Consider the following 22319-nt stretch of genomic DNA (forward strand, 5'->3'; position numbering starts at 1 on the left):
TTCTCATCAGCAAAACAGTAAGGTGTAACAACAAATCAAGCTTCAGGCAACAGCAGGAGTAGACAGAATAAACACTTGAAGGTTTCAGAGACTGGTTTTGGACAGTTCAAGTTTTATGCTGCTACAGCTGAGATCCCTACTGCTGGGTACTAAGAATATAGGCTGAGTGAATTCATTAAGTTACTTTGCAAACGAAGCATGGTGATACTGAGCACTCTGTTAAAGGATGTTTGTGAGGGTGCCACACGGCTGGAAGAGGGTACTGAAACCTCATTCCTGAGGGTCAGTCTGTTCAAGAGACTGTGTTATAGGCCTCAAAGGAGGCCAAGAGCCAAGTCCCTTGGAATTACTGGGCTCATCCCTAAAAAGCCTCCTGGTAAGAATTTTTGTGAGTGAACTCACATGCTGTGTCTCTAAATTCCAATTTCAGCTGGACACTGGATTACTCTAAACTCTTGTTTGGTGTTGCTGTGCAACCCAAGACACTTGTGTGAGGGTGACTTGGGCTTTTTGAGGCTTTACAATTTTTCCATAAAGATGGAAAACAGAAGCTGTCAACATTAGACTGGTCTTTCTGCAGATATCTGCTTAACAAACTGTTCTAAACCTGGCTTGGGAGCAGGGGTGGAGAACAGGATTTTCTAATTATAGTCTAACCCAGTGGTTATCAAACTTTAGTGCACACCAGAATCATCTGGAAAGCTCCTTAGAAAACACTGCTGGTCCCATCTCCAATTTGTAATTCAGTAGGTATGGCCTGGGGCCTGAGAATTTGTATTTCTAACAAGTTCCTAGGTGATGCTGATGCTGCTGCTGATCTGGGAATCATACTATGAGAAACCCAGTTCAAGATAAGAAATACAGGGCTTTTATCCGAGTTTGAACCAAACCCTTGGGATAACTTTTGATATGTTACTCCAGGCTTTGATGACTCATGCACACATACATAGATCAAGTCATTTGAATTATTCTCTAGAAATTAGTTTCAGGGAAGTATTATTGAGAAATTAGACACTTAGCATGGCAGTCGATTCTTTCATTCTTCAAGCCATGATTCTTAAATAGTTTTTGGTCATGATAGACTGATGAAAGCTACGGACTCTCTCCTGAAAAACCATATACAAATATGTAATATCTTACATACAATATCTGGGGAAATTATGGGCCACCCACCAACCCTCCTGCAAAGCCCAATCACCCCAAATAAAGAGCCGCATTTCAAACTAAACTCAGCTGAAGTCAAGGATAAAAGAATGTCTTAGGCCAGGCATGGTTGCTCATGCCTGTAATCCCAACACTTTGGGAGGCCAAGGTGGGTGGATCACCTGAGGTCAGGAGTTCAAGACAAGCCTGGCCAACATGGTGAAACCTGTCTCTACTAAAAATACAAAAAATTAGCCAGGTGTACTGGTCCTCGCCTGTAATCTCAGCTACTAGGGAGGTTAAGGCAGGAGAATCACTTGAATCCAGAAGGCAGAGGTTGCAGTGAGTCAAGATCTTGCTACTGCACTCTAGCCTGGGTAACAAAGCGAGACTTGTCTCAAAAAAAAAAAAAAAAAAAAAAGAACGTTTTAATTAAATTATTCTTCCTGATGTTCTTATAAATGTAACTGTTTCTCTGTGACTACCTACAAATAAAACATGATGCACTGAGATGATAAAAGGCTATGAAAAACTATGTCACCAATTAAAATATTTAATAATCATTTTGAATATGTTTATTATTTATCTAGTTTCACAATCTTTGTGTTTAAATTAGAGTAATCTATACTTGAAGTAATTACACAAATAAGTTAAAAATCTAGGCCGGGCACAGTGGCTCATGCCTGTAATCCCAACACTTTGGGAGGCTGAGGTGGGTGGATCACCTGAGGCCAGGAGTTCGAGACTAGCCTGGTCCAACATGGTGAAATCCCGTCTCTACTAAAAACACAAAAATTAGCCGAGCGTGGTGGTGGGCACCTGTAATCCCAGCTACTCAGGAGGATGAGGCAGGAGAATTGCTTGAACCGGGAGTTGGAGGTTGCAGTGAACCGAGATCATGCCACAGCACTCCAGCCTGGGCGACAGAGCAAGACTCTATGTCAAAAAAAAAAAGAAAGAAAAAAAAAAAAGCCAGGCGCGGTGGCTCACACCTGTAATCCCAGCACTTTGGGAGGCTGAGGTGTGTGGATCACAAGGTCAGGAGATCAAGACCAGCCTGACCAACATGGTGAAACCCCATCTCTACTAAAAATACAAAAATTAGCAGGGTGTGGTGGCATGTGCCTGTAATCCCAGCTACTCAGGAGGCTGAGGCAGGAGGATTGCTTGGACCTGGAAGGTGGAGGTTGCAGTGGGCCGAGATCGCGCCATTGCACTCCAACCTGGGTGAAAGAGCAAGACTCTGTCTCAAAAAAAAAAAAATCGATTATATTACTATTTGCTTTACCACTAAATATGAAGTTAGATGCATGTTTTGCATAGATTCCCTTTATCAGGCTAGGGAAGTTCTCTTCTATTTCTAACTTTTGAGACTGTCTATAATAGATCTGGGCTTTTACATTCTCTACTACCTCTTGAGTGAACTTTGGTAGCTTGTGTCTTTCAAGGAATTTGTTCATTTCATCTATTAATAAGTTGATGGACTTATTGGAGAAAAGCTATAATGTTTCCTTATTATCCTTTAATATCTGTACAATTTGTAGTGATGTCACATCTCTCATTCCAATATTGGTAAATTGTATCTCCTCTCTTTTTCCTCCTCTTCTTTGTTTTCTGTCAAGAGGTTAATCAACTTTATTAATATTCTCAGTGAAACACCATTTGCTTTCACTGATTTTCTCTACTTTTCAAAATCTAGTTTATTTCTGCTTTAATATTTCTTATTTTCTTTCTTCTGTTTATTTTGAATTTCATTTGCTCTTTTTCTGTTTTGGTTTCTTAAGATGAAAGCTGAGGACACTGATCTGAGGCCTTTCTTCTTATAAGCTTTTTTTTTTTTTTGCAAGGGGGGTGGGCCCAGGGTCTCACTTTGTTATCCAGGCTGGAGTGCAGTGGTGTGATCTCGGCTCACTGCAGCCTCGAACTCCTGGGCTCAAGTGATCCTCCTGCCTCAGCCTCCATCAAGTAGCTGGGACTACGGGCACATGCCACCATGTCCAGCTAATTTTTTGTATTTTTTATAGAAACAGTGTTTTGCCATGTTGTCAAGGCTGGTCTCGAACTCCTGATCTCGAGCAATCTGCCTGTCTTGACTTCCTACAGTGTTGGCATTACTGGTGGGAGCCACTGTGCCCCACCTTACAATATATAATACTATAAAATTCCACCTAAGTACTGCTTTTGATACATGAGTTTTCACTTTCAGCCCCAAATATTTTTTCATTTCCTTTTATTTTTTATTAAAAATAATTTTTTTAGAGACAGGGTCTCACTCTACTGCCCAGGCTGGAGTGCAATGACATGATCATAGCTCACAGCAACCTCAAACTCCTAGGCTAAAGCAATCCTCCCATTGAGTAGCACACCACCATGCCTAGCTAATTTTTTTTCCTATTTTTTGTAAAGATAGGATCTTACTCTGTTGCCCAGGCTGATCTTGAACTCCTGGCCTCAAGCAATCCTCCTGCCTCAGCTTCCCAAAGTGTTAGGAATACAGATGTGAGTATGTGAGAATACAGATGTGAGATGTGAGTATGTGAGTCATGCTACTTGGCCCTAATTTTCCTTTTGATTTCTCCTTTGACTCATGAGTTATTCTGAAGGATGTTATTTAGTTACCAAATATTTGAGAATTTTTGTTACTGATTTCTTAATTCCACTGTGATCAAGAACACACCTTATATAACTAAAATCCTTTTAAATTTATTGAGATTTGTTTTATGGTTCAGAATACGGTCTAACTGGATAAATGTTCCATGTACACTTGAGAGGAATATGTATTTGCTGTAGCTGGGTAGAGTGTCTTATAAAGATCAATGAGGTCAAGTTAGCTGATTGTATTTTTATCTTCTTTTATATGCTTAATTATTTTCTGTCATTTTATCAATTACTGAGAGAAGGTTAATGAAATTTTGGACTACAATTATGGATTTGTCTATTTCTCCTTGGAACTCTAGCAATTTCTCATTTATGCATTTTGAAGTTCTGTTATTAGATGCATAAATGTTTAGTACTGTTACGTCTTTCTGATGAATCAACTCCTTTATCATTATGAAATAATTTTCTTTATCCCTGGCAATATTCTTTCCTCTTCAATATTACTAATATTGCTATTCCAAATACCTCTAATAGTTCTGAGCTTTGTTCTGGGATGCAGTCAAATTAACTGGAACAATTTGTTCCTTTTGGGTCTTTTTAAAAGATTTGTTAGGATCAGTCCAGTGCTCAATCTAGGGCTATTTCCCACTACTAAGGCAAGGTCTTTCAGAGTATACTACCCAACCCTCCAGGAATTATGAGCTTTTCAAGTCTAGCTGGTGGGAATAGGCACAATTTCCAGCCCTGTGTGAGCAATGAGCGCTATTTCTTCTAATCCTTTGGGGTAGTTCTTTCTTTATCCCAGGTAGTTTCCTTACATGCATGTGCTGATCAGTACTCAGCTTAATCCTTCAGGCATACCCTGTGAGGAACTCTGGAGTTCTCTCCTCTCCAATACTCTGTCCTACAAACTCTAGTTGCCTTGGTCTCCCCATACATGGGGAGCTCTGTCTTCTCAACTCAGGAAATCTGGGTTCTCTCTGTTTGTACCATATTCTGGAAACTACATCTTGGTATGCCTGTTTTTGTTTTGTTTTGCTTTGCTGAATACCAGAAACCACGTATGAAAAATAAACAGGTTCTGGATCATTTTTTCTTCTCCAAAGAATATGGAGAAGCCTTCTCTTAGGGTGTTAAAATAAGAACAGATTACTTTAATCTAATCAGTGACTAAGTTGATTGGGAAATGGACTTCAATATTTTATTTGACCAGGTCTATTTCTGGTTTCCTTTAACTGGTCAGGCATAATCCGTCAGTGGTCCCAACTGAAAGCTGAGGGTGTTTTTCAGGCCATTCCACATTGGTGGGCTTTACATTCTATAATAATTTTTATCTTCCTAGTGTCATAAGAATGCAAGTAGTTCTGAGTAGCTTCTCAGCTTTTTAGCACCTTCTTTGTGTTTGGATTTTTACACTCTCTTGGTCTGTGCTATTTATAAATCAGGAAAATTGCTTAGACTATTCAGTTGATTTTTCTGGTCCTCTTTTCTGTTCATGATCATGGTTTCTCAGGTCCTGAATCATTTGGTTTCCTTGAATTCAATTTTTTTTTTTTTCCTCCCCAGCCCTATCAGACCGCAGAATAACCTGCCTGGCTTCTCTGATTTTAGCAGCTGCTTATTGTTTAGGTTCTCCTCATGTGCTACTTAATAAATAGTAAGTGTCTACAGGGAAAAAGTAGCCTAGAATATGGAAGACTCAATGAGTTTCTCTTCTTTCTGAGGTCTTAGCTCTCAAGTCCTACCTGCCTTATTAGGTCTTCTATGCCTTCAAATAGATGTTTAAACCCCAGCATTTCTAGATGTCCTGTATAGGAGTAAAAATCTACTATCAGATAATCCATTATAGCCAAAATCAGATGCTTAATGTCTTATAATAGGTTTAGCCTTTAAATTTTTCTGACAAGAACAAACTGTTTAAAGATAATCTTTACTCAGATGACAGTGCAAACTATATAAGATATAACTATCCTTACTATTAACTATGAGACCAACTAAGATACATTATAGAATCCCTAAGTTATAAAACATAAACCTACTGTAGAGTCTAAGTTTGCCATCATTATTACTGGTCAGTGCATATTTGAAAATTAAACATTCATGTAAAGTTTGTATTAACATAAAGGGCAATGCTTATTTTGCAGGCATATACATGCACAAACTAAAGTTAAAAGTTTTTCCTTAGAAATTAATTGCAGTAACTTCTATTCTGTTTTTCTTTCAGTTTAGTTTTCAACCTAGGACATAGAAATCCATTCCAAAGCTGCTGAGTACAAATTGCAGCATGTGTTATAGAAGCCAATGGCAAAATAACTGTCAACAGGACTTGATGATTTCTTTCTCTGGCTTAGCTAATGGTTGCATTCTAAACACAGATTCACATTGGGGTTTCTGATATGTTTTAGAGATCACAGATTTGTATAAAGTGTCCACTAGCTCACAGGACCACTGGTTACACAATAATCTTCAGCTGAGGACTTTCAAATTTCTTTCACTTTTTGCTATTTTGTCAGTTCACTGTTTATATTTATTTCACTTATTTGTACTTACCAGCTTCCCTTAATGCTTCTCTGACATTTCCTCCTCTTCAGCCCTGGTGTGGTGGAGAATCCAACTCCTCTCTAGTCTGGTGGACTAGATTGAAGTTTTACATCCCAGCAAGGGCAAAATTAAAAAGGAAAGCCAAGTACTTCTGGGAAGCTTGCTCCTAATACTAGGTTTGTTAAAATCATTTGTTTAAAAATGTTCACATCTGTTGCTTGGCACTGATCCTTAAGCTCCAAGACCCCTACCTTCTTAACTAATTATCCTCATGTCAAATAATCAGTTACACTTGATTGATTATATACTCATAAAACTCCCCAAATCCCAAGTCCTCAAAATGAAGACAGAAGACCAGGATTGGAATTGAAGAACTTTTTTCAATCCAACTATTAAAGAAAGGGCATAAGAAAAAAACACACCAGATATAGCTTTGTGAGAAAGTACAGTAACTGAGCGTATTCTCTCTGAAAGGACACCCCTCCCAAAAACCCACCCCTCAGATGCTCCTGCCACAGCTGAAGACCATGTATAATTCCACAGCATGGGATAAATAAGCAAGGGGAATTGGAAACAGTCGGATCAACCAAAAGCAAGAGAGACACAATGCAACGGAGATACTGCAGACTCCGTTCCCCACTGAGCTGATATAATCCACACTTGGCACAAAGGAGTTCTCACTGCAGGCTTTCCTTCTTAAATACACAGGCCCTCCTGGCGAAATGTGGTGGGAGAGGGGAGAGAAAGACAAAAGGAGGAAAGAAACAACTGCTGTAAAGGAGACCTACAGTGAGAATTAAAATTATGTATTCCCTTTGACCCAAAAATGCCAATTTTGGGAATCCCTCCTATGAAAATAAAACCCAAAGTACAGGAATGTTTATTGTGGCATAATTTGTTGTGTAAAAAAAGCTGGAAGAAAAACATGAATATCTATCAATGGGGAAGTAATGAATGGGAAGAAATTATGGAACTTCCTATAATGGAATATTAGATAGCTATTAAAAATAATAAATTGGATCAATTATATGTATTAATCTAGAATAATTTACACAATATATACTAAATAAAATGAAAGAAATAACAATAACATATTATATGATTCCATTTTCACATACAACAGAAAATAAGTCTACATACTCATATGTTTGTTCAAACATAGAAAAGGAGTGAAGGGGCTGAGTGCAGTGGCTCATGCCTATAATCCCAGCACTTTGGGAGGCTGAGGTGGGAGGATCACTTGAGCCTAGGAATTCAAGATTAGCCTGGACAACACAGTGAGGACTCATTTCTATAAAAAATGTTTAAAAATTAGATGGGTGTGGTAGCATGTGCCTGTGGTCCCAGTTACTTGGCAGGCTGAGGTGGGAGGATCCCTTGAGCTGGAGATGTTGAGGCTACAGTGAGCTGTGATCATGACATGTGAATACACATGAAACTGTTTTTTTGTGAGACAGGGTCTCACTCTGTTACTCAAACTGGAGTAGAGTGCCATGATCACAGCTCACTGCAGCCTCAACCTCCTGGGTTCAAGCGATCCTTCCACCTCATCCTTCCAAGTAGCTAGGATGACAGGCGCACACTACCACACCTGGCTACTTTTTTTTTTTTTTCCATAGAGATGGAGTTTCACTATGTTGTCCATGCTGGTTTTGAACTCCTGGACTCAAGCTATCCTCCTGCCTCTGCCTCCTAAAGTGCTTGGATTACAGATGTCAGCCAGCACACCCAGCCTGGGCACTTTACATAGTGGTTTTGTCAGAAAGATGGGAGTGAGGGAAGGTGGAGATTAGTTATATTTTCTTTCTTTTTTTTTCTTTTCTTTGAGATGGAGTCTCCCTCGGTAGCCCAAGCTGGAGTGCAGTGGCACAATCTCAGCTCACTGCAACCTCCGTCTCCTGGGTTCAAGCAATTCTCCTGTCTCAGCCTCCTGAGTAGCTGGGACTACAGGTGCCTGCCACCACGTCCAGCTAATTTTTGTGTTTTCAGTAGAGATTGGATTTCACCTTGTTGGTCAGGCTGGTCTCGAACTCCTGACCTCAGATGATCCACCCGCCTTGGCCTCCCAAAGTGCCAGGATTACAGGCATGAGCTACCATACCTGGTCAATTTTTTTTTTTTTTTTGAGACGGAGTCTCACTCTGTCACCCAGGCTGGAGTGCAGTGGCGGGATCTCAGCTCACTGGAACCTCTGCCCCCCGGGTTCAAGTGATTCTCCGGCCTCAGACTCCCAAGTGGCTGGGATTACAGGTGCCTGCCACCACGCCCAGCTAATTTTTGTATTTTTAGTAGAGACAGGGTTTCACCCTCTTGGCCAGGCTGGTCTTGAACTCCTGACCTCGAGATCCACCCGCTTCAGCTTCCCAAAGTGCTGGGATTACAGAAGTGAGTCACTGTGCCTGGCCTAATTTTTAGTAGAGATGGGGTTTCACCACGTTGGCCAGGCTGGTCTTGAACTCCTGACCTCAAATGATCCACCCATTTCGGCCTCCCAAAGTGCTGGGACTATAGGGTGAGCCACTGCACCCAGCCATATTTTCTTTATATACTGCTGTCTTACTAGACTTGTTACAATGAGTGTGTATAACTTTTATAACTTAAAAATGCAAAAGTTAAAATATAAAAAGTATTTATTGAGACTTATAACTACAAGTAACTCTAGTCCCCAGAGTTCAGTGAGGTATGTGGTCCTCTGGCATTTGCTTTGAATTGATCGTGGTGGTTAATAGCAGATAGGAGCTTCTGCTCCTGGAGAGAGGGTTCACCTTCTGTCACTCAACAGAAGCCAGTTAAAGCCCAGAATCAACAGTGCCTCTGGAAAAGGTCAGTGGTTGTGAAACAAAAACTACATCTATTTATCTGAAGCCTCAGCCACAGAGCTTCCCAAGGGGCTGCCTGAGCCAGTGAGCAGCCAGCAAACACATGCTTTTGTCTTGGAAAATCCCACTACTCCAACTATTGACAGCCTTTGTTGGCTCCTGTTCCATACTTCAGAGATGAGAAGCACAAAGCCGGCCCAGTGGCTACAAGCATAAATATTAAACTCTGTGGGAGAGAGGCTGCTGCCCAGGTTTGAAGTGTTCTGTATTAGCCTTTGGTGGAAAATACTTTGAGCACCACTGGAAGCCACATGTCACACACAGAAAGGCATTGGCCAAGGCAATGGTGTTTGAGGTGTGATACTTAGCTCAGTATTTGCAATTCAGTTTCATGCCAGTCGGTACTTACAGTTCTTCCGAGGGTGATAAACATATGATATTCAATAATAAAGAAAAGATATGCACAAGTTAGCAGTCTGTGAAACATTTAACTTTTCATTCATCTTCCAACATATTTTTCTTTTCTGCAATCCTCTCTCCCCACCCCATGCCTCTTTCTCTGTCTCTCTACTTAACCCCTTTTCTCCTTAATGTTTTTCTGATTATCACAGAAATTCACACTTCTTAAAGCAATCATGAAAAATATAGATAAGTTGAAAAAATACAAATAATCATTTATAATCTCACCACTAATATTTTAGGATAGTTTACCCTTTTAAGTGCTTTGCATTTGTGTATCTTTGCAAGTGCAAATGAATGTCTTGCAAAATACCTAATACTATGAATGAATATATGGAAATGTGAAAGAGGGGTTTGAACAGACATCCTTGCTGGGACCCAGGCTGTTGTGATATGGCCATGTGTTTTCGTGTGTCAAGTTTTTATTAATATTCCTCAGACTGACTGTGACAGCTGCCTTTGTGTCTCCTCCCTTCCTTTCTCCTCACAGCTGCCTTGGAAGTCAGCAATATTCGCATGTAAAATTCCCATGGGTAGTTATTTGATCTTCTTTTATCCCTGTTTCTCACTTGCAGATAACTGGGTACCTACAACCTCTGCGATCTCAGCACGTCACTACTCTCTTCCCTTTTCCTCTCTCCTGCTGTTATATTTCCCTCTCCCTCTTTACTCTGATCTTCTGCATTTATCCTAGCAGCATCCAAAAGCAGGCAGCCATCACTGGCTCATGAACAATCACAGAATCATTGAAACATCTGTTCGGAAAAAGCACTCAGGTAGTGTGATGCTCTAGCTTTGTTCTTTTGCTTAGGCTTGCTTTGGCTATTCAGGCTCTTTTTGGGTTCCATATGAGTTTTAGAATTTTTTTTCTAATTCTGTAGAGAATGATGTTAGTAGTTTGATAGGAATAGCATTGAATGTATACATTGCTTTGGGCAGTATGATCATTTTAATGATATTGATTCTTCTAATCCATGAGCATGGTATATTTTTCCATTTATTTGTATTGTTTCTAATTTTTTCAGTAGTGTATTACAGCTCTCCTTGTAGAGCTCTTTCACCTCTTTGGTTTGCTGTATTCCTGGGTATTTCATTTTCTTTGCAGCTGTTGTAAATGGGATCATGTTCTTGATTCGACTCTCAGCCTGGACGCTATTGGTGTTTAGAAATGCTACTGATTTTTGTACATTGATTTTGTATCCTGAAACTTTGCTAAAAATCCTTTTTAGTTCTAGTAGCCTTTTGGAAAAGTCTTTGGGGTTTTCTAAGTATAGAATTATATCGTCAGCAAAGGGAGATAGTTCAACTTCTTCTTTTCTTATTTGGATGCCTTTTATTTCTTTATCTTGCCAGACTGTGCTGGCTGGGACTTCTAGCACTACCTTGAATAGGAGTGGTGAGAGTGGGCTCCTTGCCTCATTCCAGTTCTCAAGGGGAATGGTTCCAGCTTTTGCTCATTCAGTATGATGTCAGCAGTAGGTTTATCAGGGATGGCCCTTATTATTTTGAGGTATGTTCCTTCAATGCCTAGTTTGTTGAGAGTTTTTATCATGAAGAGATGTTGGATTTTATCAAAAGTTTTTTCTGTGTCTATTGAGATGACACAGATGATCATATGGTTTTTGCTTTTAATTCTGTTTATATGGTGACTCACATTTATTACAGACCAACCATGCATCCCAGGAATAATGCCTGCTTGATCATGGTGAATTAACTTTTTGATGTTCTGCTGAATTTGGTTTGCTAGTATTTTGTTGAGGATTTTTGTGTCAATATCAGGGATATTGGTCTGAACATAGGCACAAAAATCAGATCTCTTCATCGTATCTCTGCCAGATTTGAATGTTAGGCTGATGCTGGCTTCATGGGATGAATTAGGGAGGAGCCCCTGCTCCTCTATTTTCTGTAAGTTTTAGTAGGATTGGTATTAGTTCTTCTTTGTATGTCTCATAGAATGTGGCTGTGAATCCATCTGGTCCAGGGCTTTTTATGGTTGGTTGGGTTTATTATTATTATTATTTTTTTTTTTTTTTTTATTTTTTTTTTTTTGAGACGGAGTCTCGCTCTGCCGCCCAGGCTGGAGTGCAGTGGCCGGATCTCAGCTCACTGCAAGCTCCGCCTCCCGGGTTCACGCCATTCTCCTGCCTCAGCCTCCCGAGTAGTTGGGACTACAGGCGCCCGCCACCGCCCCCGGCTAGTTTTTTGTATTTTTTAGTAGAGACGGGGTTTCACCGTGTTAGCCAGGATGGTCTCGATCTCCTGACCTCGTGATCCGCCCGTCTCGGCCTCCCAAAGTGCTGGGATTACAGGCTTGAGCCACCGCGCCCGGCTATTATTATTATTATTACTGATTCAATTTCAGAGTTTGATGTTGATCTAGTCAGGACTTCAATCTCTTCCTGATTCAATCTTGGGAGATTGTTTCCAGGAATTGATTGATTTCTTCTAGATTTTCTAATTTGTGTGCATAGAATTGTTCATAGTTTTCTCCAAGGGTCTTTTGTATTTCTGTAGGATCAGTTGTAATGTCATCTTTGTTATTTCTATTGTACTTATTTGGATCCTCTCTCTCTCTCTCTCTCTCTCTCTTTCCTCCCGCTTTATTAACCCAGCTAGCAGTCTATCAAGCTTATTTATTTTTTCAAATAGCCTATTCTGTGTTTCATTGATCTTTCATATGGATTTTTGCATCTTATTTTCATTAAGTTTTTCTTCAATTTTAGTTATTTCTTTTCTTCTGCTAGAGTTGGGGTTGGTTTGTCCTTTTTGTAGTTCCTTTAAATTCAAAGTTATATTGTTAATGTGAGATCTTTCTAGCTTCTTGAGGAAGGCATTTATGGCTATAAACTTTCCTCTTAACATTGCTTTGGCTACATCCCAGAGGTCTTCATAAATTGTGTCCCTATTTTCACTAATTTCAAAGAATTTGCTAGAGTATAGCCAAAACAGCGTGGTACTGGTACAAAAATAGACACACAGACTAATGGAACAGAATACAAAATTCAGAAATAAGGCTGCACACCTATAACCATCTGATCTTCAACATGGCTGACAAAAACAAGCAATGGAGACAGGACTCCCTTTTCAATAAATGGTGCTGGGATAACTGGTAGCCATATGCAGAAGAATGAAACTAGACCCTTACCTTTCACTGTATACAAAAACTAACTAAAAATGGATTAAAGATTTAAACGTAAGACCTCAAACTATAAAAATCATAGAAGAAAACCTAGGAAATACCCTTATCAACATTGGCCTTGGCAAAGAATTTATGGCCAAGTCCCCACAAAGAATTGCAACAAAAACAAAAATTGACAAGTGGGACCTAATTAAACTAAAGATCTTCTGCACAGCAAAAGAAACCATCAAAAGAGTAAACAACCTACAGAATGGGAGAAAATATTCACAAACTATGCATCTGACAAAGGTCTAATATCCAGAATACATAAGAAATTTAAACAAATCAACAAGCAAAAAACAACTCCATTAAAAAGCAGGCAGAAGACATGAAAAGACACTTCTTAAAAGAAGGCATACAAGTGTGGCCAACAAACATGAAAACATGCTCAGCATCACTAACCATCAGAGAAATGCAAATAAAACCACAATAAGATACCATCTCACACCAGTCAGAATGGCTATTATTAAAAAGTCAGAAAAACAACAGATCCTGGCAAGGCTGTGAAGAAAAGGGAACACATACGTTGTTGGTGGGAATGTAAATTAGTTCAACCACTGTGGAAGGGAGTTTGGAGATCTCTCAAAAATCTTAAACACAGAATTACCTTCAACCCAGTAATCCCATTACTGGGTATATATTCAAAGAAATATAAATCATTCCACCATAAATACACATGCATGCATATGTGCATCACAGCACTATTCACAATAGCAAAGACATGGAATCAACCTAGGTGCTCATCAACAGTGTACTGGATGAAGAAAATGTGCTACATAAACACCAAGAATAAAAAAGAATGAAATCATGTCCTTTGCAGCAACGTGGATGCAGTTGGAGGCCTATCCTAAGTGAATTAATGCAGGAACAGAAAACAAAATACCACATGTTTTCACAGGGACATAAATGCAGGAATGACAGATACTGCAGACTACTAGAAGGGGAAGGGAGGGAGGAGACGTGGGTTGAAAAACTACCTATTGGGTACTGTGTTTATGACCTGGGTCCAATGTACCCATGTAACAATCCTACACATGTATCCTCTTAATGTAAAATAAAAGCTGAAACTTTAAAAAAAAGAAAAGGCACTCAATTAAGCATGAACCCTATTTACCTGTTCAGCCAAAAGACTGATTAACGCAGCACTTGAGAGATTCCACCTCAGGCAGAAAATCAGGAATATTTTAGATAAGAGCCAAGAAAGACTTTTTTGGTCTGAAGTACGGCCAGACCAATGCCTTCAGGCCCTTACCACACCTTCAACCTAGACCACACCTTTAGGACCTTGGCATTGCCCTAATTAAGACATCTACTTCTGCCTTCCCTTTCAAGGTTTTCTCAATAACTCTTAGAAACTCAAGATGGAGAGGTGGCAGTGCTGACTGATGGTCTGACATTCCAGTGTAGGCAGATGGCAACATGAAGACTCACAGCATACTTTCCTGGGTGTTTTCAGTCACTGAAACCCCATGCTACCCATGGCAGCAGAAGAGCAATTCCAACCAGCAAAGCTCTGGGCAGAATCATGAAGGTCCTCCCTTGCCCTTTCCTATCCTTGACCCAAGAAATCCCTTCTCACCATCAGAACTCCAGAGCTTTCTAGCTAATCTCTACATACGCAAAGCTCCTCATTGCAAGACTGAAGACTGACTTTCCCGGGGGACAATCGTTTCCACAGTTATTTCTTCCCAATGACAACATAAGGTATAGATGATTGACATGTTCAACACTCCTCCCTACTTCACTATTTTTATTATGGGTTAAAAAATAAATATCCTGAGGCATTTTTGAATAGGAATCTGCAACCCAAAGAAAGAAGACATATGGAAGGGGCCTGGCAGTTTTGTCTCCAGGTCATCAGTCTGCATGACCTCAACCCCCGAGTTGCCTCTCTGGTCAGAGCCTGATGGCCTGGTCAAAGCAGACCTGGGCTTTGTGGGGATGATTGGCCAGCCTCATCACTTAGCCCTCAGTTGCCTGGCAACCCATGTCTGAGGTATACTGGCCCAGATTTCTGTTCAGGTGATAAGGGGATACTTAGATCATTGCAACTCCCCAAGCTGAGGCAAAGTAGTCATGAGGAAGCCTAAAGGATGCTGTGGATTCAATCTGACTCAGAATATTCTGAGTGTTTGTGGGCTGGGGGCAGAAAGGTGCCTGGTGAGGCCTGTTTCTGGTCAGTCCTAGGAGTATACTGAGTGTATCTGGCCACCTCTGGTTTACCTCTCTTAGAGTAGACCACACAGAGTATTCATACTGTTTTAGACACAGCTGAATATTCTGGAAGTGCCTTGGACATAAAGGTACCTCAAGGCCTTGCCTAGGGTGGATATACTTCCCAAGAACTGCTCAAAATATAAGCCAATCTCTGGCCGAAAGTTACACGGCCCTCCAGCAAATAGACCAAAGTCCATCCTCCTGTGGCCTTCATAAGCTAGCCTTTAGCTCTCCTGCTTTATCTCTTGTTGCAACCCTGCCCTGACCCTCATCCACCCACCTTCTCTCCTTACTCACACCACACTGGCACTTTGGCCCTCACTCAATCATGTTATTCTGTCTCTCTGGAAAAGCCCTTCCACACCGCAGCTGCCAGTCAAAAAGCACGCCTCCTTCAGAACCTGACTCAAAGCCACTTCTTCCTTGAAGGGAAATGTTGACTTCTCCTGGAATAGCTCTCTCGCTCTACCTGGAAACGCTGCCTAGCCTCCACTTCTACTCTCATCCTCTCATAGCAGGTTGTGATAATTATAGCACTGAGCACAGTAGTCTCATATGAGCCTCATCCACATGAATGTCAAAGGAACTATGCATTTTACAATGCTGAGTCTCCCATTCTTCCACGTGCAATGAATGCATCCCAGCATTCCTCTCATTTTAACAAGTTCTTTTCACTCTCCTCTCTGGATTCATACCTTTGTTGGTACTATATTAACAGACCCCTCTTTACTCAAGCCATTTTTTATCAGTACATGTAGTCTTTCTCCTGATCTAGACACTATTCATGTCCATTTTTCTGTGTGCTCATTCTTCTCCATCCCTAGAAAGCAAGGTGCTCTGTGTGGTGGGGTTTAATAACACAGGGCCGTATCACTGATCACTGTCTGAGTTCACAATTATGACACACATCTCAGAAAAACGCCTTGAGAAGTCTAGATGGAAACCAATGCCCCATGGAAACACATAAATATTTTATTAGGCTCTGAACAAGACTCTTGCTCATGAATGTTTAAACCCCTCAGTAGCATAATACTCAGAGGCTGATTACAGTCAACTTGTACTGGGATGGGGAACCTGAGAAGAGGAGGCAAATACAACAGCGATGGCAGCAGGCATTCTACAGTGTCTCTTTCAAGGATTTAAAGCACTTAAGAGTGCACTGGAGGGCTCGCTAATTTGTTAGACACTCATTTTCCAAGTGCTCTCCCTCTAAAGTGGGAAGCAGGTCAGCTCCCAGCAGCGCTGTCTACAGAGAGCACTGGCTGGGGTGCATGCAGGCTGCTATATCGGTCACAGCCCCCATAACATCACCATACTTCTCTCCACACTGGTGGCACAAAGGAAGATTTTCATATAAAGTACAGAAGACTCAAGATGAGGCAGACCCCTTATAGGTTCACAGCAGCTTTGTTCAAAATTGTCACAAACTAGCAACAACCCAAGTATCTATCAAACAGAGAACGTATAAACACATGGTCAATATTCATACAATGAACACTACCTTGGAATAAAAAGAAATGAACTACTGATACACACAATGGCACAGATGAATATCACAGACATTGTGTGGAAAAGAAGCCAAACACCAGAGCACATACTGTGTAATTGCACTTATATGAAGTTCAGGAACCAGCAACACTAATCTATGATATTAGAAATCAGAACAAGGTTTGCTGCTTCTTTATGGTGGGGGTGACTAGAAAGAGACATGAGGAAAAGTTCTGTGACTGAAATATTTTATGTCTTGTTTGGGATGTGGGTTTGTCAAAACTGGCCTAGCTATTAGCAAAGGACTCAGCTGAGAAGTGCTGCAAGCATAAAAGAGGCCACTGATCTCCAGGGTCATCATTTACCTATCAAATATTGATGAACTTGAATTACAAATTACCTGAAAGGACTTCTAGTATTTTACTAAGGGTTCTGCCACCCTTATGGGAGTCAATGCTTTATTTGTGTAATTTAATTACCTAATTAATCCAACAGTTATTTATTAATTGCTCATAATACACCAAACAGGAACACAGCCATAAATAAGACAAAAAAATTCCTTGTCTTGATGGAGTTTACATTAGAGTGGGGAATATGCCCAATTAATAAGGAAACACATATACTATATAGTGTCAGGGAGTGCTAAGTGCCATGAAGAAGGATAAAGCAGGGTCAGAGGACAGGGAGTGACCACAGGCTGTTTTAGATCGGGTGGCCATCATTCTGGAGAGTATGAAAAGAAACCAGAATGGGCTGAGAAAAGAAGCAGTGGCAGTGTCTGAAGGAAGAGTGTTCAGGCAGAGGGAAGAGCAAGGACAATGGTAAGCGAGAGGATGGGCATAGAATATAAGGTCACCAGACCAGATCACAAGCCCTGGTGGAGAGTTAAATGTTATTCAGTGTGAGGGGAAGCCATTGGAGGGTGTTAAGCAAGGGAGTGATATCATCCAACTGACTGATATTTTAAGAATGGGAAAAAGAAGGCAGTTAAGGGGTCTGCTCAAGATTCTTATGGGAAAGTCAGAAGAATAAGATCCGTATTTTTTTCTTAAAATGTTAATATCCTTCACACATCTATATCTGAAACACCTTCTGATTCAAGCTCTGTCCAGGACCAGATCACATATGAATGGATTCTAAACACTGATTTTTATTAACAAGTTTAAGATAATAAGTTTATAAAATGAGAGGTAGGTAACATCTTTGTATGCCTAAAATTTTTCATAATAAAGTACTGGAGAAAAAAGGTGAGATAGTGATTTGCATCCTTTATCAGGCAAAATTCATCAGCAACTAAACATGAATGTTCTGATTCCCAAGACCTTTGCAAAATAAAGGCTCTGATTTTTTTTTTTTAACTAAATGCAGAACATTCCTTTCAACGCCCAAATCCACCTTTGCAGCCCGTCAGTCCATGTTGCACTGTTTCTGTAGCATGTCAGAGCCTCTGGCTTCTTTCCTCTCTCCCCCTTCTCCCAATTAATCTCTGAAACCTACATGAGAATGTAATAAAATGCAAATTCAGGGAGAAGGATGCAGTTTTCAGAGAAGGTCTCATCCTTCTCCTACCCTATATGGAAATTCCCTTATGGTTAAACAACAAAAATGGAAATATTAAAACCCTCAGCTGGAAACAAACACTTAAGCACCTATTCTCCTTTCCAGATAACATTTCCCTCAATCATTATTTTTCCACTCTTTTGAGAGCCTTCTAGGCTGGAAGTTGTTTCATCTCACCCATCTTGGGTCTCTCCTAGGTCTCATTTCTGCCTTCACGAGGCTTGAAGTTGTATATCCCCAGGCTATCACAACTTTGACTCTGACTAGGCTCAATTCTAGACTTTACTGGGGAATGGGGAGAAGCTAAAAGCTGGGGGTGGAAGAGAAAGGGAAATAGAGGGAACATTCCAGAGACAGTGGTGTCCCTGAAGAGGAATTAGGCTGGCAAAATGGGGAACAGAAAGCCACCTCTATTCCTCCCAAGGGACCCCTAACTCAAGCAAAGCCTGCTAAAGCACTTTATTCTCCAGACTCAAATTGCCTTAACCTATAAGCAAATGCTTCCTTAGCCATTTATCCACAAGCCCATTTGCTCCACCTGCAGCAATGAAAGAAGCACTGTTTTTGCAAGCCGGGCTGCTAACCAGACTGCGAGGAGACACTCTATGCAGAATTCACTCACTGGTGGAGAAAAATAAGTTTTTCTTTGCAGGCCTTGCTGCCTAATACAACTATATCAATAATTTCTCCCACTGTGTAACCCCCATCTGAAAATCTTTCCCTTTTACCTAGGATGCAAAAATGTAATGTTATCCTCCATATCCTGGTTTAAAGAACTACACCAGGAAAGACATTTCATGATAGGCTAGGACATCATTTATCTCTAATTCCAGCATGCATGTTACCTAGAAAACCAACAAAGGGGTAAGTTATGCCGTGCCATGACTTCTCTTCCCAGATTTCTATCCTGAAATCTTAACAAAATTCGATTTTAAAAACCTCAAGGTTTGTATTCTTCACGAGCACATGGATACCTTGAGTTCTACCTAGAGGCCTCAAGTTTCTGACACAGCTAACTTGGAAAGGGCTGCTTGCCAGGGTACAAGGATGCTGCAGCTTCCAGGTGACTCCCTCATGCCCAGAAGCAACGCAGTTCAACAGACGCAGTGCAATAAAATTGTCCCTTTTCAGGACTTTGCAATCCCCATGGGGGAGCCCATCGTGCCCGCCAGTCTGCAGCCTGGGGGTGAACATGCCCTGCAAAGCAGATTCGGCGTGAGGAGACTCTGGAAAGTCTACAGGCGGTGGGAAACTGTTTCGGGATCTCTCATTTTCAGCACAGGCTGTCGCTTATTCAGCAGAAAACCCACGGCCCCATCTTCACACCAAATTACAGTACTCTCCCGCCTCTTTCACTGAAATTGCCACTCGCATCCCTGATGAGTGATCCGTGCTCACCTCAAGTTCGTAAGAGAATTTCTTTATCGGTTCCAAAGAAACTGCCCAGATTCTGGAAAGGAGAGAAAGCCCCTCCCTCTTTCCACTTTCACTTAATAATTAACTGTTGGAAGTTCTGTGGATCCTTAAGGTCTCTGTGCTCACCTCATCGGTGTCAGACCGCCGGGAAGCGCCAAGCCCGCTGCTATGTGCAGGAACCCCACGGTTCCCCAGCGTCTCGCGGGTTCGCGGGCCTGGAAGGGGCGGGAAGGGGCGGGCCGGGGCAGAGACAGGGGCCTGCGCCCATCGCCGCGCCGGGAGCCGGGCGTGGAGGCGGCGGGACGGCGGCGCCTGCCTCTGAGGTGAGCGCGGGGCGCGGGGCGCCTCTGGCCGGGGCACTGGCTGAGCCACGCCTGCCCGCCCCTCCCTGGCGCCGCCCGCGTGGCGCGCCTCGACCCCGCTCTCCCGCGAGGGCCGGGAGGGCTCCGAGACCTTGCAAACAACACGCGCCGCGCGGCTCCTCCAGCTCCTCGGTTCTTTCTCCTGGCTTGGCCGCCGAGTCCCCTGGGGAGGCCCCGCCTCCGGCCGTCTCCTCAGAGACCTTCCCTGGGGGGCGCCTTCCCCTCAGCGCCCCTTCCCGGGCCTCGAGCCAGAGGCTGCCGAGCTGGCCCCGGGGCGAGGAGCTTCAGGTTCGGGTCCCTAGTCGGCCTCGGTAAGGAGACTGGAAGGATTCTCCGCGAATGCTCATTTTTATTTCTGGAGTAGGGTCGGAGTTACCAATTAGTTTTCTTATTTTGTACTCTCTGGGATTGCCAGATTCTTTACGTTGAGTTTTTGCTTATTTTATAATCAGACAAGTACGTTTCTTTTTCCAAGAATGCTAACAGGAGACCACAAACAAGATGTTCGCACCCAGCCCACTGTCTTCCGCTTAAAAATATGTGTGAGGTGTTGTGTTTAAGACACCCTCAAGGAGAAACATAGAGGGGAGACCTGGAAAGGGTCCTGGGAATCCACTTAGACTTTCCATACTATATTTAAGTTTCATTTATTTTAAAATGTCGGACGTATCTACGTGCATTAGGACATTCCACATTTTTACAGCTGCCCAGAGGAAATCTTTAGTTGTAGAGGAGGGGAAGATAGAGGCCAGGCCCGCAGACCCCACTGGGACAAGACAGTGGCGACGTTCTTAGCTGTTTTACACACTGGGATACCCAAAGACTTCTTTTCACGGAATTCTACTGAGGGAGAAAACGAGAGGAAGAAAGAAGGATAGACAAGGTTTTCCTCAAGGCAGTAAGCAAAAAGCTGGTTTCTCAGGAGAAAGAATTACATCTGAGATTTTACCCAGGACTCTCCAGATCTCTCATTCTACGCAGCCAGACCCTTTCACTTGGAACGTGCAGAAACTGAGGAGGACCATCTGTCTCCTCCCTGGGGGCTCCCTGAGTTAAAAAGGCCTGGGTCCATCTTTTTTCCCTAGGAGAGGTGACTTCAGAGTCTAGAGCCAAATCTTCACGTCTGTGGTTCTACACTGAGGATTTGCCCTTCTGATCTCTGTGGGGCTTTTATTTTACCTGGGAATTCCCCTGGGCTCTTCACCTGTTACTCTCATCAACCCCTCTCTATATTCTGCAAGATATTGAAATCTTTCTCCCAGCTTGGCCCCCACCTCCAGTCCCAGTGTTCTCTTTTCTCAGATTGGAATATTTCCAACCCCTCAGTTGCCAGGCACTGAAGGTTTTCATCTTCCAGGCCTGCCATGTTTACCTCTGAGATGTTTCTGGAAACTGTCCCCTTCTCAGCATTCTCACACTGCTGCTCTTGATAGGCTTTGATTATCTGGGACTGAATTGTTTCAATAATTTCCTAACTGATTTTCTTGCCTCCTATCCCCACTACCAACACAGACTTAAGAATGTCACTTTCTTGACAAAACCAGCCAACATCCTCTATCCTCTGTCCCACTCCCAAATCTGCAGTAACTTTCCTGTGCAATTGTAATACAGTGTAAACTTTCACAAGGACGGGGAGTGGCCAAGATGGATGACCAGAAGCAGGTAATGTGCGTGGCTCTCACGGAGAGGAACAGAAGGGACGAGTAGATACAACACCTTCAACTGAAACATCCGAGTACTTGCATTGGGATTAATCAAGGAAACAACTTGACCCGCAGAGAGCAAGGAAAAGCAAGACAGGACAACATCCCATCTAGGAGCATCAGGGAGCCAGGGGATCTTCCCCTGCCCAGGGAAATGGTAAGTGAATGAGCGACCCCGGAAACCATGCTTCTGCCACAGATCTTTGCAACCCTCCTGTCAGGAGATCTCCTTGTGAATCCACTCCACCAGCAGCAGGGCCTTCAGTCTTCAGTCTGCCAGACAGGGCTACATGGAGTCTCAGCAGAGCAGCCACTCAGGCACACTGGAGCCTTAGATATTTGGGCTTTCTGGCAAAAGTAGCTGCATCTCCCACAAAGAGGGAGTTTAGATTCCCGTTCACACTCCTAGGAAAGAGGCTGAATCCAGAGGGCTGAGCAGCAACAGCCCAAAGGGCCGACTTCTACAACACCTCACACAAGATAAGACCCACTGGCTTGGAATTCCAGCCAGCTACCAGTAGCGACATAGCACCTGCCTAAGAAGGAGCTCCCAGGGGAGGGATAGGCCAACATCTTTGCTGTTCAGGAGCTTTAGCTGTTCCAGCCTTCAGGGTTTGGAGAGTCTGAGACGACCTGGGGCAGCAGGGATGCCCCAGCACAGCACAGATGCTCACCAAAATGTGGCCAGACTGCTGCTTTAAGTGGGTGCCCAATCCCATTCCTACTCACTGGGTGTGACCTCCCAATCAGAGCCTCCAGCCACCCCGCCTGAGCTCTTCAGCTGTGACAGAGATCTGAATTCCCCCTGGGATGGCAATCTTAGAGGGAGGGCTAG

General features: G+C 42.4%; 1 protein-coding gene across 1 annotated transcript in view; it reads right to left on the bottom strand.

Moving 5' to 3' along the window:
- The window catches only part of GPR156 (G protein-coupled receptor 156), a 129821-nt gene extending 110209 nt beyond the window's left edge, over positions 1-19612 (bottom strand). Inside the window, exon 1 of the mRNA XM_025375799.1 lies at positions 19546-19612. The gene's annotated coding sequence lies outside the window, so the exon portion shown is untranslated. The remainder of the gene's footprint in view (positions 1-19545) is intronic.
- Between the last annotated feature and the right edge of the window lie 2707 nt (positions 19613-22319).

Source organism: Theropithecus gelada, chromosome 2 (genome assembly GCF_003255815.1).
Source record: "Theropithecus gelada isolate Dixy chromosome 2, Tgel_1.0, whole genome shotgun sequence".
Lineage (NCBI taxonomy): Eukaryota > Metazoa > Chordata > Mammalia > Primates > Cercopithecidae > Theropithecus > Theropithecus gelada.